Here is a 13,417-nt window from a genome sequence, read left to right on the forward strand (position 1 = left end):
GAAATTAATCAGTCAGAGAAAGACAAATATCATATGACTTCACTCATATGAGGACTTTAAGACACAGAACAGATGAACACAAGGGAAGGGAAGCAAAAATAATAAAAAAACAGAGGCGGGGGGAAAACATAACAGACTCTTAAATACAGAGAACAAACTGAAGGTTGCTGGAGGGGTTGTGGGAGGGGAGATGGGCTAAATGGGTAAGGGGCATTAAGGAATCTACTCCTGAAATCATTGTTGCACTATATGCTAACTACCTTGGATGTAAATTAAAAAAAGAAAAAAGAAAAAACAGGTGAAATTAATGTCACTGATACATTTTGTTTAACTCAGTATATCCAAACATCACCATTTCCATACGTAATCGACATGAAAATTATTAACAAGATAGTTTACGTTCTCTTTCCATACAAAGACTTCCAAGTTGGGGTATGTTTTATACCTAAAGCACATCTCCACTTGGACCAGCCACATTTCAGTGCTCCTAGCCATATGTGGCAAGTGGCCACAGCACAGCCCTGCAGTCTCTGAAGGAGAGAATGTGGAATACACGGTGCCTCACCAGGAGCTTTGGACCTGTGACCAAGGCTGGTAAAAATCTCGCAGGAGCCCACGCTCCAGAAGCAAGCAGGCCTCATTCTCTCTCATTCCCTCCTTCCCTGCCCCAGGCCACTTTAGGTTCCTGGGTCTCCCATGGGTGCTGTGGGTCCCTGGTCCTGCTGGGTCTCTTCCACATCAAAGATTCCCCGCTGGGACACTCCAGTGACCCACTGTGGAACCAGACTCTGCAACGGGGAGAATCTGAGGTCAGCCCCCTCCGTCCAGGGGAGGAAAATGTGGGGACCAGACGCCCTCTCCCAGCAGCCCAGGGAAGGAATGCACACAAGCCGTTCCCTTGTCCAGGGACAGGAGCCGTATGCCCAGCCCTAGGAACGGAAGGAGAAGGGGGGACTGGCCCTTCAGCTGGAATTTCTGTTCATGCTTCTTTCCAGGAAAAAAAAAAAATTCTGGAGCAATTTTGGCTTCCCTCTCTCACAAGTCAGGACAGTTGACTGGTTCCCAGGGTGAAGTTATTTGGACTTCGGCCCCCCTTCACATAGAGCTCTTTCCCCAAAGGCTCTGCCACATGGCCCCGTTTTACATGCGCTGCTTTCTCGGGCTTCAGTCTGGGCCACCCCGTCTCTCGGACTCCCACCCCCTTACTGTATTTTTATCACCCTCCCCTCAACCCCACATGCTCTGTTCTGCCTTTTCCCTCCGCCCCATCAGGCTCTGCTGTGGTTTTTGATGATTTCCCCTTTGTTTAATCATTCTGCTGAAATAGGACCCAAAATAGAAAACAAGGCAGTGCTGACTTGGATGGGAAATAGACCCACTAGAACAACTTCAAGTAACAACAATGTGCTAATCGCCATTCCTAATATTGCCAGCTCCCTCGTTTATGGACAGAGTGTCGTCTTACAAACCAGGGCAGTGCTTTTACTCTGCAGACAACACGTGTGTGCTGAAGGCCTACTACGGACAAGGCTGTATTGTGCCAGGATCAGGGTGGGGAGGGGCAACAGAACTGGGCCCGGGTGTCAAGGTTTCTGCCCCAAAGGACCCTGTAGGGAATAAAAACAATGCGTGACCTGCCCTGAAGTCTTTAAAGCAGGCTATAAGGGAGGTGGGGGGCTTCATGGCTGGGACTTGAAGGATGGGAAGGATTTAAGGGGCAAGAACAGTAAGGAATTGCCTGCCTTGCTGATGGACAGGATGCAGGAGAGTGTGGGTCAGGGCAGAGAGTGGGAGAGAAGCACCCATTCAGCACAGCAGCCAGATTAGCCAGGGCTGGTGCCGGACGGCCAGCTCAAAGTGTTCAATATCATCCTCGAACGAAGGAAAGATCGCCAGCTTCCGTGCCCAGGATCCCCATCAACATTTGCTACCCGTTAATACTTCCTTCACTTCAGTGCTCCCAGCTCCGGGAGCATCCAAATCAGAAGGCTGACGGGGGTGAGCCTGAAGAACCATCTGGATCCTCCCAGCCGAGCGGCCGCCACCACAAGACTCCATTTCTGCAGACTGTGGGCCGCTTGGACTGGATGAGAACTCTAGCTCAGGTGGCCTGAGTTACAAAGGCTGAGGCCTCTCCAGATCTGGCCTCCACTGCTGCTCTATGGGCTGACCTCTTCAGACGGCGCAAAGGGTAACCCTCCTGTGGAGCTGCTAGGTGAAGACGATTTTCTCTTTTGCAAAAACAGAATAGAGAGAGAGAAAACAAGAAAATGTCTCCAAACCTCTCCGCCCTACGAGAGTAATCCCTACTACTTAGGCAACCAGCCAAACGATGGGGAAAGTCTGAAAGAGCTGTACAAACCACACAAATTCGAAGTCTGAGGCTTAATTTTTAATCTCGCCTGGTACCATCCCCCCAAGTACAGCTCAGTGATCCAAGAGAGGCTGTTCCTAGTCCCCATTTAAGTGGTGCCCTCCACACACACCCCATCACAGCACTTGAGGTATTTTTTTTTAATGTTTATTTATTTATTTTTGAGAGAGAGCGAGCATGGGTAGGGAACAGGCAGGGAGAGAGGAAGACAGAGAATCCCATGCAGGTTTCGCGCTGTCAGCACAGAGCCTGATGCGTGGCTCGAACCCACGAACCGTGAGATCATGAGCTGAGCCGAAGTCAGATGCTCAACCAACTGAGCCACCCAGGTGCCTCATTTGGGCTTCTTGTTGATTGATCATAGGTCTCCTCCCTCAGCCCCTAACCAGACTGTCTCCCCAGAAGAGCAGGGACTGTCATGGCACTGGAGTATCCCGAGGGTTTTGCAAGAGTGTTAGCACAAAGTGGGCACTCAATAAATACTTGTGGAAATTCACAGAAGGTTGAATGGTGGTATCCATTCCACTCCATTAGATCTGGAAATGCACATGCCCTCGACTCTGACCGAAAAAGAAATTGGGAGGGCGAATCTGACTTCCATTTTCCCCAGCGGAACCAAGGCAAACTCTGAACCACACTGGTCAAAATCGCTTATTACACCCTGTTTGTAATAACAAAAGCCTGGAGGAGCCTAAACGTCCACGTGGTTAAATAAATTACAACACAGTTACACAATGAAGATACTATGCATACTTAGAAAAGAACAAGGAAGCTCTTTGTGAACTGAGGCAGAAAGATTTCCTGGATATAATCTTTACTGAAAAAAGCAAAGTACAGGACAGTGTTAAAGTGTGTGATCAGTGGGGAGGGGAAAAAAAAAAAAACAGGGTGGGAGGGTGTGTTCATATGTGCTCATTTATGCAAACAGTATTTCTACCAGGGTGCAAAAAAAAAAACCAAAAAACAAAACCCCACGAATTGTAATGTCTACCCTCAGGGGCAGGGGAGCCGAGAAGATTTTTCACCATAAACATTCTTGTAACTTTGGAGTTTTGAACCATAAGAATGTATTACCTGTTCTGAAATAAAATCAACTGAATACACAACTATGTTCATTTATTTAAAATATATATTCATTGGATAATTTGATGTATATAGTTTTGAGTTTCCCTCGGTGGCTTTCAGGAAACATAAGCCAGTATCCCCTCCCATTCCACCTAAGCCTGCCCTCGCCCATCCTCTCCCCGCCTCTCCCCTCCTCTAAAAAAGGCCACATTCCTGAAGGTGGGGCCCCGGAAGGAGGCTGTGTCACTTGCTTGCTGTAGGCGTGCGGTGTGCGGAGGACAGGTAAACAGCAGCTTGTGGTGGCAACGCGAACCCCCTCCATGCCAGTGTGTTGCTGTAAACAATGAAAGAATGTCATCATTCATCATGTTTACCTTCTAGGGAGTTTTTCAAAAACAACTTTCCTGCTTCCTTAAGCTACTAGATAAAAAAATAAATAAATAAATTTGGCTCTGCTCTGAGTCAAGTGGCTTAGCTGGAAACCACGGAGTCTGGGGGTAAATCTGGGGGTAAGGAGCAGCGGCAGCTTCTTGGGCGAGTGGCGTATCCTGGTTGCTGAGAGTCCTGTCTGGAATCAGTATCATTCTTGAGCTGATGGAAGAAGGGTCTTTGGAAGCCACAGTGTCCACAAACAGCAGGCCAGCCCGGAGAATCCAAACTCATCTCCTCACTAGACTCTGAAGGCAGCAAGCAGGGTCCGGCTCATGGGTGTGCAACTCTCACTTAGGAGGGTCCTGGCATGGGGCCCCTGGGGGGCTCAGTCAGTCAAGCACCTTGGCTCAGGTCTTGATCTCAGGGTCATGAGTTCAAGCCCTGCACTGGGCTCTGTGCTGAATGCGAAGCCTACTTTAGGAAAAAAAAAAAAAAAGGCGGGGGTAGGGGGGACGTCCTTGCACTTGGTTTAATGCTCTGTTGTCACAATCTCAACATTCTTAATGAATTTTTTAAAAGCCCATATTTGCATTTTGCACTAGGCCCTACAAAATACATAGTCCTGCGGGAAGTATCACAAAAATCCTTGTCATCTCAAGTGTCGTGGTTTATTGTTCGTTATGAAAAAGAGTGTTCTCCTTCACCAGTGTACCTGACTTCATCGGAACCTTTTCTGAAAATCATTTCAGGAGAGCTTTAGGGCCCAGACACGGGTCCCCATGGATATGTGGGAAGGCAAGGGCATGCATGCTCAAGGTCAAGGGACGGGGGCAGGGCAGCCCGCTCCATACCAGTCTGGGAAGACCCCGGCACCGCCAGCATTTCTCGCCATTCCTGGCTCACACAAGGTGCCGAGAGCTACTGGTTCACAGGATGGCACCTTTGAGGAAAATCCAAAGAAGTCACAGGGACAGGCCTCTAACGTTTTGCATTTGTTCTTTGATTCAAGAAATAGGGGCGCCTGGGTGGCTCCGTCGGTTAAGCCTCTGACTTCGGCTCAGGTCATGATCTCACAGTTCGTGAGTTCGAGCCCCGTGTCAGGCTCTGGGCTGACAGCTCAGAGCCTGCAGCCTGCTTCCAATTCTGTGTCTCCCTCTCTCTCTCTGCCCCTCTCCCACTAGCTCTGTCTCTCTCTCAAAAATAAAACAAAAACATTTAAAAATTAAAAAAAAAAAAAAAAGTACTGATTGAGTACATACATGCTGGGCATACAACAAGAAGGTACTTTCCCTGCTGTCCTGAGCTTACAGTGTCGTGGGGCTAAGCCAATACGCAGCTAAATGACCACAGTGATAAATAGGAATTGCAATACGCGCTGTGAAGGAAACAAATGGAGGCAGAGAGAGAGAAGGAAACTGGTGGGTGGTGGGGATTACTTGGGTAGAGTCATTAGGGGAGGCTTCCAGTGGCCTGAATTTACCACCCGATGGGGCACTCGTGGGCAGAATAACAAGTATAAGTCCTCTGCAAGTATCAGACGTGCCTTGTGGAAGGGCTGGTGCCCACTGAATGTGAGCGTTAGCCTTCACTCAGGAGCACTGAGTCCCTCAAGCATGCCGGCCTGGGAGGCAAGAGCCCTGGGTCGGTGGGCCTGTCATCTGCACCACGCTCGAAGGTTTACAAAGCACTTTCACATGCATCTTCTCAACCTCAACAACCTTTGAGACCAGTGTGGATTGTCTCCACTTGGATTAACTCCACTTTCTATAGGGAGGTTCAGAGGGGCTACTCTAACTCACCTGGGTCACACAGGAATCAAGTCTCTCTGAGGAGCGCCTGGGTGGCTCAGTCAGTTAAGGATCCGACTTCGGCTCAGGTCATGATCTCAGGGTTGGTAAGTTCCAGCCCCACATGGGGCTGTCTGCTGTCAGCGCAGAGCCTGGTTCAGATCCTGTCTCCCTCTCTCTGCCCCTCTTCCGGTCACGTGTGCATGCTCCCTTGCTCTCAAAAATAAATAAATATAATTAAAAAAAAGAAAAAGGTCTATCTGATGCCAAGTCTATCTGAGGCTTTTTCCAGTAAGCCAGGTCATTCTGTGTCAGGTACCTCCCATGTTTAGAAAAAGCTGCCTTCATTTCTGAGATATCATGTGAAAGGCACTGGGAGGGCCCCGCTGCCTGTGACACTGCCCTGAACCACAACCCTAATTAGAATTGCAAGGGCCCACTGAGATCCTCGCCAGCCTCCTCATCTTGTAGCTGAAGAAAACACAGACTCACAGAGGGAAGGAAGTTCACGGCAGAAAAGAACTACAACCCAAATCTCCAGCCCAGATCTTTCCACTTCACTCAAGACCCCCTGGGTTTGGCCCTCTTTCATCTACAGAGAGGTCAGCCCTTGTGCTAGGAGAACTTTGTGGGAAATAAGCATAACCAGAACTAAAATGTAAAAGGTTGCTTAGCAACTAGAAAGGTGGGCATGTGTGTTTTTGCCACGTGGCCTCCACTTTACCCTTTTTTTCTGATGTTCCTCATCCCCAAGCTTCCTCTAGAGGGACCACTCACATCCACAGGGTCTGCACCCCAGTGGAATTATTTCCAGGAGTTCATTTCACTTCCTGATTTAGGAGTCGGCATGTGCCTCAGGTTTGGCCAATCAGAGCATCACATTTTCCTGGCCACGGTGATTGGCTCAGGAATAGACATGTGACCTCAGCTCAGCCATTCTCCCTTTGTCCCCCCAGAATCCTCTATGTTGAGAGTAGGGCAGGAGTAGAAGATGTGGCTGGGATCTATTAATTCCTGCTGGTGTTTTTCAGCCCAAGTCTTTAGCCTGCTAGACAATTCGTCCTAACTGAAGGCCCTCCTGCAGCCCTTTTGAAATGGTAGTTAGGCAATCAAGTGATAACATTGTTTCCCTTACTTCCTGACAAGACTCTTTTCACCCAGAGGTGTACTTAACTTGGAAAATGAGACTGGATGCAAGAAAATTCAGCGGACACAAAGTTTTTGCATGAGTCCTTTAAGTCAGTGATTCTCTGTGAGGTCCCTAGATCAGCAGCACCAGCAGCCCCTGGGAACTTAAAAATGCAAATTCTCAGGCCCCACACCAGACCTGAGGTATTAGAAACTCTGGGGGAAAGGCCAGCAGCTTGGGGTTTTCAGAAACTCTCCAGGTGATTCTTATGCCCACTAGAGCTTGAGAACTTCTGCTTTAAACCACTAAGCCGCCTGTCTGGCTCAGTCGTTGGAGCTTGACTCTTGATCTTGGGGTTGTGAGTTTGAGCCCCACATTGGGTGTAGAGATTACTTAAAAAAATAAAATGTAAAAAGAAATCAAAACACTAAGTTCAGTCCTATATGAATTTACATAAAACATTCAAGTGTGAACTATGTGTCAGGTTTTCTTTAAATAAGTTCTACACCCATTGTGAGGCTTGAACTCACCACCCTGAAATCAAGTCACATGCTCTACCAACTCAGCCAGCCAGGCACCCCTCAATTTTTTTAATTGTTAGAAAAATTTCAAATAGGGGCACCTGGGTGGCTCAGTCAGTTGAGCCTCCAACATCGGCTCAGGTCATAATCTCACAGCTCATGGGTTCCAGACCCACATCAGGTTCTGGCCTGACAGCTCAGAGCCTGGAACCTGCTTCAGATTCTGTGTCTCCCTCTCTCTCTGCCCCTCTCCTGCTTACACTCTGTCTCTCTCGCTCAAAAATAAACGTTTAGGGGTGCCTGGGTGGCTTGGTCGGTTAAGCGTCCGACTTGGCTCAGGTCATGATCTCACGGTCCATGAGTTCGGGCCCCGCGTCGGGCTCTGTGCTGACAGCTCGGAGCCTGGAGCCTGTTTCAGATTCTGTGTCTCCCTCTCTCTCTGCCCCTCCCCTGTTCATGCTCTGTCTCTCTCTGTCTCAAAAATAAATAAACGTTAAAAAAATTTTCATAAAAAAAATAACAATAAATAAACGTTTAAAAAATAAATAGATAAATAAAAATTCAAATATGAAAGGGAAAAGATGCCTAAAACTTACATGTCACTCCAGAACAAATTTTACAAGATTATTTTCTGTTCATCTAATGACCTGACAACAAGGTTCAGCCTCAGACTTACATTCTCGCTCGGCTACCTGCTGGCTGTGTGAATTCTGGCAAGTTACATCACTTTAGGCCTCAGTTTCCTTATGTAAAAACACTTGCAATAATAACACCTCCTTCACAGGTCAAGTGACATTAAACGAGATCATGTAAAACTGCTTGCACATAAGATCTCAGTACATTTCAGCTCATTATTATGTATATGGGGTTAAGGCTACCAGTTACTCATTTAGAAGCACTGACTCCCTTGTACCATCCCAGGCTGGCTGAGAACACGTGAACCGTTTGTCTAGCCTGAGATCACACCAAGTGGAATCCGAAAGCCTACCTCCGAGGCTTAGCACTGCCAGTATCTTACCACGTGGCACTCAGTGAGCCAACTTTCATCCCAGAACCTCAGTTTCCTCAAGTGTTAAATAACCGGATGTGACTAACTGAGCTCTAAGGTCCTTAGACCTGGCACTCTAAAATCTTATGCCTTAAGTTTTGAAAAGAATTTTTCTAATCGGCTGTGGGAGGCACAGGCGTCGGTGCCAAAACGCGACGGAGAGCAGCTCTTTCTTAGGACGCACAGAAAGAGAACAAAGCTGTACAGGGGGGCACGAGAGGCAAGCAAGCCTTCCCACGGAGCAAATGTCCCCATAGATTTACCCACCTGTCTCAGGGACCACCCCATCCCCAGACCGTACCGCCATGGAACCCATTTCCTCATTCAGCCAGGAGAAACGCTCTCCCTCTCTCCGGGTCCTGCCAGTTGCTTCATCACCTGGCTTGCGCTGAGTACTCAGCAACTCTGGCCAAGGGCCCTCCCCGAACAGAAAACACTGCAGCCGCTACCCCCTTGAACCTGCCAATAAGAACAAGAAGTTCAGTCACTGCTGGGTTTTAAGCCAGGTTCCAGCGCATCGCGTAAGAGCGCTGCTCTGCTTCAGCCAAAACAGCGTGGCATCACGTGACCTTTTTCCTCTTCGTCTTTTTATTTATCTACGCTTTCCATGGTGTTTCTCTCTACACTGTACGTTTATTATTTCTGTTTTATCCTCAAAGCAGTCGTCTTCGGAGACCCTCACCAAGCACAGTGAGTCTTCTTTGGCGGCAAGAGCACAGTGTTCCGGGAGGGTGGCGGCCCCGGGTCACGGGCATCCTGGGCAAGTCACTTAGCATCCCAGGCTCTGCTCGTCACTGTCGTAAAGTAAGGGGAGGTTGGAGCAGCACATAACCTAGAATACTTCCCAAATCTGCTAACCGCCATTCAAGGGGTGGTGGGAGGCACAAATGCTATGCAGATAGTCCTACCCCCTCTGCAACCCCCTCTGCAACCCCCTCTGCAACCACTGCCTGGTCTCGGCCAGCTGTTCATGGATGTGAGTAAATAGGGAAGAAAATGTGAACTGACTGATGCAAATCCACCAACAGTACAACCCTGATATCCTGCTAAGGGATGGGAGGGGTGTCAGCAAGTGGGGAGGTCTTGAAAGGCTCACATACTTCCCCAGACCCCCAAACGCATAAACGACAGACTGGGAAGATAGGTGGCCTCTGGAGTCACCCATCTCGTCCGTATTTCAGATAAGGAAACTGAGGCCCAAACTGGGGGAGTGAGTCCTCGAGGCCAAACAGAGAGTGGGTGACCCCAGGTCAGTGCTCAGCCAACAACAGCCCCCTACTCTGCTTTCATGTCATGAAAGTTAGTGGGCCCAGGGGAATCTTGTTACCAAGACGGTAGATCAGATGGACCCTTCAGCCCTGCTAACTGAGATGCCCATCAAAGCTGAAAATCACCCTCTGGCACCGCTATCCCCTCAGTAGGAACAGGAGGTGGTTCTGACCCTGGCTGCATTTTTCCCAGGCTAACTCAGACAAAGGGCCTGCCTGGCCTTCCCATGTTATCTCTTGATCTTAATCAGCTACAGTCCATTTTCTGTCATGTTTTATCCACAAAAGCCTCCTTGGCTTCCCAATAGGAGAGCCAGGCCAAGGTCCCAGAGTTAGTATAAAGGCCAGGCTGAGACTGGTTTGATGAGAGAAAATACAAAGGATGTGCAGGGTCTGCAGCCTACAGTAACTTCAGAAATCCACACCTGTGCACACAAAGACAGCTCGGGGCACCAGAAAGGGCGGGCAGACGGGCTCCGGTTCAAGTTCCAGGTACTTCCCAGCTGCGTGACTTTGGATAAGATGTTCAGCCTTCTGAGCGTCACTTTCCTCATGTATAAAATAGGGGTGTTATCACTTTGTTCGCATGGTCGCTGGCTTGTGCAGGGAGCATCATTAGCTCTGGGCCTGGAAGATGGAACTCTGGGGCCCGTGCTCTCCCGACGCTCCACACCAGAGTAGTGCCAGGAAAAAATCAGAAGTTTGGCCTGACTTGGAGGTGGCCATGGGGTGGGACGGGCATAGCCCATGCCTTGGGTTTGAGGATGGCTCTGTCGCTCATCAGCCATGGCCAATTGCTCCTCTTCCCTAAGATTCACTTTTCTAATCTCTAAGTGGAAAGCTTTTCCTGCACCTGAGATTCTGGTGATGAAAATTCTTCATCAACAGTAAAGTATGCCAGCGTTATCTCTTCTCATTAGCACAGCCTGGTATGTGGCCACATCCTCCTGAGACCTTGGACAAGTCATTCAACCTTTCTGGGTGTATCGGTCAAGGTCCCCGCAGGAAACAGATGGCACCGTCCAAACTGGGCGATTTGACTCCAGCGTCAGAATGCAGCTACTTACAAAGACATGTGCGCAAGATGTGCTCTCATGTGCTCTCATTTTTTAAAATGTTATTTATTTTTGAGAGAGAGCACGCACCGAGAGGGGCAGGGGCAGAGAGAGACAAAGGATCTGAAGCGGGCTGTGGGCTGGCAGCAGAGAGCTCGACGCGGGGCTCGAACTCACAAACTGTGAAATCGTGACCTGAGCCAAAGTCAGAGTCTTAACCAGCTGAGCCACTCAGGTGCCCCTTTATTTTTCTCTTCTAACCAGAGTGAACCAGGTGCCTGTCCCAAATGCTAAACAGATGCCCTTCTGCTTCCATTCATTGGAAGAAATAGAATGCAATATAGACGTCTCTTTAAGCCTTATCTTTAGAAATAATAAATTGCATACAAGTGAACACCCTGGAGCAATCTATTTTTTTCCAGCACCTTCTAGCTGACAGTCAATGTGGCTCCCAGGGGAGATATCAAAGAGCTGAGTAATCTTGAAGAGACAATAGTTCCCAAATCCCCTTTTTTCACTCCATCCCATTCCAGATGGGTGACATAAATCAAGTGCCTATAAAAGAAAAGATAAGCGAGAGCTTCCCAGGTGATCTGGGACAATAGTTAAAACCATGGGCTCTAGAATCACTAAAGGCCAGGATTCAAGTTCTTGCTCTGTCCCTTAACTAAGCTCTGTCTTCGTGACCTCAGACAAATGACCTAAGCTTCAATTTCCTTATCTGTCAAATGAGCTTAATAATAATGCCTTATCTACCTCCTAGGGTTATCTCAAGACTTGAATGAAATAGTACAAACACTTAGCACGTAGTAAACATTCAGAAGAAATGGTAGTGCAGGGGAAAGGGGGAGCTGTTGATAGATCTAAGACACTAGATCCCTAACAGTGGCTCTCCCCTGGCCATGGGACTTGAGCAATGCGTCTTCTATGGCACTCATCACTTTCCCTTGCGTTAGCCATCCATATCACCCTCCTGCTCTAGAGATACCACTCACAATGCTTGTCATACCCACAGCCTTTTGCTGAGAAGCACCCCCTTCTCCCCACTCTTATGGATCGGGAGTAGCTTTTTTAGAATTTTTTTTAATGTTTATTTCTGAGAGAGAGAGAGAGAGAGAGAGTATGAGCGGGGGAAGGACAGAGAGAGAAAGAGAGGGAGGGAGACCTAGAATCTGAAGCAGGCTCCAGGCTCCAAGCCGTCAGCGCAGAGCCCAGCACAGGGCTGGAACTCACGAACCGCAAGATCATGACCTGAGCCAAAGTCAGACACTCAACCGACTGAGCCACCCAGGCGCCCCATATAAATCAGGAGTAGCTTTTAGCTCTTCGAGCAAATCATCATAATAAAAGACTGCGTATTAGTTATTCCACCATTCTAAAATACAGGGCAGAGAAAGGCCATCCCAATCCTGTAATGCAGATGGTACCAGAATCTGGAAGACTGCCTTAACCATAAAATCTACATGAAGCTGAAAACCTACCACCAAGCTGTGACAACGCAAAAATGCAAATAGTATCTGTTTAAGGGCAGGCTGCAAACAGAAAGCATACTCAGAAAAGAAAAAAAAAAAAAGGACAGGAGAGAGATAGGAAAGAGATTGAAACCTATTTACCTTGTATTTACTTATTTTTGCATACTTTTATGTATTTTACTGTTTATTTCATTATCTTAAATTTATTAGAAACTGGCAAGGGGGTTTCCTATGACATCATGAGGTGAGGACCAGAACCCCAGAAAGAAGCTCTATTCTTCCCCTTTTTACAATCGAGGAAACTGTAGCTCAGAGAGGGTGAGTGATTGACTCAGAGTCACACAGCCAATTAGAAAAAAAGTACAAACTCTCAAAAAATGGATGTGTATGTTTTATGCTACCCCCTTCAAAAGTACTAGTTTGCTAGTACTGTGTATAAACAGCTCCTGAAGTTTGCTAACAGTACAGATTGTGAGTCAACACCACAAGCTACTTCTCAATGTCGTAAAGTGTCATCATCGTGCTCCATTTGCATTGTGGGATGGTGCCTGAAGAAAATTTTTTATTTAACCTGTTGTCTAATCTTTTACACCCATCTTTTATGGTGATAAACTACTGGCCTAAAGGAGCAAGCCAAGAAAAAAAAAAGGGGGGGCGGGCAACTGGGTGGTGCAGTCGGTTGAGCGTCCGACTTCGCCTCAGGTCACGATCTCACAGTTGGTGAGTTCGAGTCCCGCGTCAGACTCTGTGCAGATGGCTCAGAGCCTGGAGCCTGCTTTGGGTTCTGTCTCCCTCTCTCTCTGCCCTTCCCTGCTTGCGTTCTGTCTCTCTCTCAAAAATAAAAAAACATTTAAAAATTAAAAAAAAAAAAAAAAAAAAGGAGCCAGCCAAGAACTTGAGGCGGGGGCTCCTCCGGGCTTGACTTGCGTATAGGCACCCTCCTTCCTTCGTTCACGCAGCTTTAGTGACAAATCTTCATCTACAATCTTGACTCCGTGCTTTTATTTCCCCCCACTCTCCTCTTGCCAGCCCCACTGCATTAGCTCCATTCGGGTCTTCAGATTATCATAGTGAGCTCCCCATCATCCCCCCCATGTGCAGCCTCTCTGTTCCCATCTATTTTGCACCCATTACTGATTATTTACCCACAACGCCACTCATAGCACAGTACTTAAATACTCCCAGTAGCTTCTGATTGCCTATGGAAAGGCTATAGAAAGTCTCTTATTCCCCATCCAAGACCTTCTGTGATCTCTTTCTAATCTGCTTTTCCAATATGAACATCCTTGCTCCAGTGCTCCCAGCAAATTGTATTTTTCACTAATG

The 13,417-nt window shown here is 47.8% G+C and overlaps 1 long non-coding RNA gene across 1 annotated transcript in view; it reads right to left on the reverse strand.

Moving 5' to 3' along the window:
* Positions 1–1,418: 1,418 nt before the first annotated feature.
* LOC106978010 (uncharacterized) overlaps positions 1,419–13,417 on the reverse strand; it is a 65,797-nt gene continuing 53,798 nt past the window's right edge. The window contains exon 5 of the long non-coding RNA XR_008290341.1: positions 1,419–3,773. This is a non-coding gene — a long non-coding RNA (uncharacterized LOC106978010). The remainder of the gene's footprint in view (positions 3,774–13,417) is intronic.

Source organism: Acinonyx jubatus, chromosome D1, assembly GCF_027475565.1.
Source record: "Acinonyx jubatus isolate Ajub_Pintada_27869175 chromosome D1, VMU_Ajub_asm_v1.0, whole genome shotgun sequence".
NCBI classification, from domain to species: Eukaryota; Metazoa; Chordata; class Mammalia; order Carnivora; family Felidae; genus Acinonyx; species Acinonyx jubatus.